The 4,221-nt window shown below is 46.1% G+C and overlaps 1 pseudogene across 1 annotated transcript; it reads left to right on the top strand.

Annotated features, from left to right (window-relative positions):
* LOC105505216 lies at positions 1-3,267 on the top strand (annotated as a pseudogene). The gene is made up of 2 exons (XR_001000710.1): positions 1-63; positions 2,576-3,267. The product of XR_001000710.1 is annotated as an AT-rich interactive domain-containing protein 3B pseudogene (transcript).
* The last annotated feature ends 954 nt before the right edge of the window (positions 3,268-4,221 follow it).

Raw genomic sequence — 4,221 nt, 5'->3', positions numbered from 1 at the left:
GCGCCGGGGCCTGAGCGGCCGCCTCCTCCTCCGCCGACCGAAAACCCGGAGCGCCCCGCACAGGTAAGTTGTGCGGGTCCCGGCTCCCTCAGGCACGGCGGGAGGGGAGGCTGCGGCAGGTGGAGGGGCCGAGGCCGGGAGCCGAGGCAGGTGTGGAGAGAGAGGGGAAGGCGCGGGCCGGGGGCGCGGGGACCGCGAAGGAAAGTGAGAGCGCCGCGAGAGCCCCGAGCGCCCTGTGCCCATTAGGGCATTTGAGATAAAGCGATAAGAAGGGTGAGGGGCCCTGGAGCTAAGTGGGCGCAGATAGGTGGGGCGGGGGCCATCGGAGAAGAGCCAGCGGATTGACTGGGAGGGTTGGTAGAGGTAAAAGTGATAGGGCTAAATGGGGAGAGGTGAATAAAGAATGGGAGGAGGCGTGCAGGGGTGACCGGGAGGTGTGCTATGGGGCTTACAGGGGCCCGGGGCCAAACGAATCCGGCAGCAAAGGTAGGGGAATGATCGGCAGGCCGGGTTCAAAGCTGCAGGCAGTCCGTTGCACCCGGCTTGGTGGTCTGGGAACTTTAGGGGAAATGGGGGAGGGGCCCGTGTGAAGGGATGAAGAGGTTTAGATTTGAGACATAAGTTCTCCAAATGTAGGCAGGTGGCATTGTTTGGATCGCTGGCTGCTTAAGGACTGCGGGAAGATGGGCACTTTGGGGGACGGTGTGTGTATTGAGTTGTAGAACTGAGTCATCTCAGTCTTACTATAAGAGGCTGTGGGAGGGACACCTCCCCCTCTGCTGGGGACAGCATTCAGAGAAGATGGTGCCACAAGACAAGAAGCAGTTGTTCAGTGACTGGCAGGTCTTGGTTGAGAAATTATTCCAATCGTGATTGATTGACTGTAATGACTGTGAGGACATTTAAAATGAACACCGAATTATTTGCTTTATTCTGTAATTTTCTTTGACCCAAATTGTTTTCATTTTAAATGAACACTTTTGCCAACTGAATTTAATGTGGATGTAAATCTTGTCATGCTTTTTTACACTGTAAGAAGAGCTAAAGCAGAATGAAAGTATGGCTGCAAGCGTAACTCACACTTTCTAAAGTGCCAAGAGAGGAAGTAAAGGCAGTAAGAGGCAAATTGGAATGCGAATCTTTCACAGAACACAAAAGGCACAAACAGGGCTATAAGATAAACAGAAAATGAGAATGTTTAATCACTACTAATTGGCCTAGCTTTAAAAATTGTACCCTTTTTTACTCTAAACTGGAAAAAAATCTTAAATCCAAGCAGTTTTTATTGCTAAAGACGTGATTACTTCTCCGTGAATTTTTGAAGATGCTAAAGACACTTTGTTTTTTGTCTTTCGACCCAATCCTAAAACACTGGAACAATGCAGATATCAAGTCCCAACATGTGCACTGCAGCTTCTTTCATGTGATGACAAAATTGTACGCCATGTTGCAAGTCCTGTTCACCTAAAATTTGCCCTTGCATAGTAATCCGTTCAGTTATGGAGACTTGCTGAAGAAACATCACTCAAGTGAAGTTTGTTGGGGGTGAGGGCCTGCAGGGGAGAGGTGGGGGAATTAAAGGAGAAGAGGGTGTGAAAGTGATGTGTGTTTGGAGACTGATTGGTAAGAATGCAGATAAACCTGCCCCCAGAATGCTTTTGGCCCGAAAGCCTTTTCTTTTTGTATTTGTCAGAGAATATCATAGTAGAAATGAATCAGAAAGAAAGGGGATGTGAAGAGTTTTACTTGGCTGTTTATAAAAAAGAAGCAGCATTAACTTGTTCAGACAGTGTTGATATCTGTTTCAAATTAATTAACTTTAAAATCTCCAGAGGAATTCCCCTGTTTGCTTTTGAGTGACGATTGCAATTTGAGACTCTTGCCTCCTTGCGCGTTTCTTTCATGTTGTTGAAATTGGATTCTTTTTGAGGCTATGATATCCAGTTAGTATGGCTCAGTCCACTCAACAAGCAGGCTGGCAATTTGATCAGGGAAATCTGAAAAGTTTAAACCCAAGAGCAGCTTACTTGGTCTTGCTTTTTCTATGAGAGGAAAACTGTCTGCCTGATAGTTCTGTGTGTAGCTCAGAGGTGATATCTTTCTCCTGTGGGCTTGGGAACATATTCTCTCTTTTGCAGGTAGGCCCTTCTTTTCCTTTATTATTATTGTTTGCATAATTACAGCTTTTGCTACAGAGCAAACCCAGTTACCTTTTCAGTAATTAATGTTCAGTGACATTAATTCAGTAACAGATTAATGTTTGATAATGTAGAGGAAGAGAGATCAGAACACACGTTAGCAGACTAGATATTGGCTGGATGTTCTTCTTTTAAAGCCCTCAACAGTCTGCTACTACTACTGAGATTCATTCCCTATTTCCCCTCTTAGATCCTGTTTCTCTTCTTCACACCTTTTCCTACCCCACCACTCACTCATCTTAAAACTCAGGTTTAGGAGCATATGTTTAGCGTTCAGAACTCATGGCCCTCTACTGGAGAAAAGGAAACCTTTTTATACCTGTTTTACATAGTTGTTTTTTCCCTCTCCTTCTTTGTGGTTTCTGTTAATCACTAAGGTTTAGACCCAGTGTGCCTGGTGGGCTGTGCCCAGGTTCAGAGTCATGCCACTCTGTGGGTGAAGCTTGAGGCAATAATGGAACCACTTCAGCAGCAGCAGCAGCAGCAGCAGCAGCAGCAGCAACAGAAGCAGCCACACCTGGCTCCTCTGCAGATGGATGCCAGAGAGAAGCACGGCCAGCAGATGAGAGAAGCCCAGTTCTTGTATGCCCAAAAGCTGGTCACACAGCCGACTCTCCTTTCTGCCACACCTGGGAGGCCTTCTGGCAGCACTCCCTTAGGTCCCTTAGCCAGAGTTCCACCCACCACAGCAGTGGCCCAAGTCTTTGAACGGGGCAACGTGAACTCAGAGCCTGAGGAAGAGGATGGAGGTTTGGAAGATGAGGATGGGGATGATGAAGTTGCGGAGGTGGCTGAGAAAGAAACCCAGGCTGCTTCAAAATATTTTAATGTGCAGAAAGTAGCTCGCCAAGATCCCAGAGTGGCACCCATGTCCAATCTACTTCCAGCACCAGGGCTGCCACCACATGGACAACAAGCTAAAGAAGACCATACCAAAGATGCTTCCAAGGCTCTACCTTCTGTCTCCACAGCAGGGCAGCCAAACTGGAATCTGGATGAGCAGCTCAAGCAGGTCAGTCTTTCTGGTATTGGAGGTCATTTGTTCTTCTTAAAGGCCGGAAAGGGGTAATGGACTGATAGGGTCAGGGGCTGTGCCAGTCTGTGCCTTCTCATCCCACTTCAGTGACTGACAACCTAGACATGAATAGACTTTGGATTTTTTTCTTATTTAATATTTTCTTCGTTAAAGCAATGAAATACATGTTACTCTTTTTTTTTTTTTTTTTGATGGAGTCTCACTCTGTCGCCCAGGCTGGAGTGCAGTGGCATGATCTCGGCTCACTGCAGCCTCCACCTTCTGGGTTCAAGTGATTCTCCTGCCTCAGTTTCCTGAGTAGCTGGGACTATAGACGCATGCCACTATGCCAGGCTAATTTTTTGCATTTTCAGCAGAGATGGTGTTTCACCATGTTAGCCAAGATGGTCTCGATCTCCTGACCTCATGATCTGCCTGCCTCGGCCTCCCAAAGTGTTGGGATTACAGGCATAAGCCACTACCCCCGGCCTGTATGTTACTCTTAATATAGGTTTTTCCAAGTTTAATGTGAAAGAATGTGAATACAATCTCGTTTTTTAAAGGAAAGATGAAGTTGCAACAGTGTTGTGAGGAATATCTAAAATGAGATGTGTGACTAATTACAGCTTTTCTAATAATAATGTTTTCTAATAGTAATGTAAAAGAACATTCTTGCCTAAAACAGTTTCTTAGCTTCAGGCTAACCCTCTTTAAGGACAGTTGGTTGTTTCGGAGCTAAACACAGCTGACAAGAAGCACTTGCGTTGCGTATATTTTCCAACAGAGAGCCTTGTAGACATGATTTCATTTCACTCTTACATCCCCTTGACAACAGGGAAGGGTAGACCTCAAAATTTCCTTTTTAGTCAAGGAAAGCTGAAGTGACTTCCAAATGGCTGAGGGAGCTTTTTAAAAAATACAGATTGCAGAGTCCTAATGAATTATCTTGGAGGGTGGAGCCTAGGGAATCTGTTCTCAACCAAGCCTTTGACTTGTGATTCCTCTTCT

Source organism: Colobus angolensis, unplaced genomic scaffold, assembly GCF_000951035.1.
Source record: "Colobus angolensis palliatus isolate OR3802 unplaced genomic scaffold, Cang.pa_1.0 Scaffold99, whole genome shotgun sequence".
NCBI lineage: Eukaryota > Metazoa > Chordata > Mammalia > Primates > Cercopithecidae > Colobus > Colobus angolensis.
This window is presented reverse-complemented; position numbering and strand designations above follow the sequence as displayed.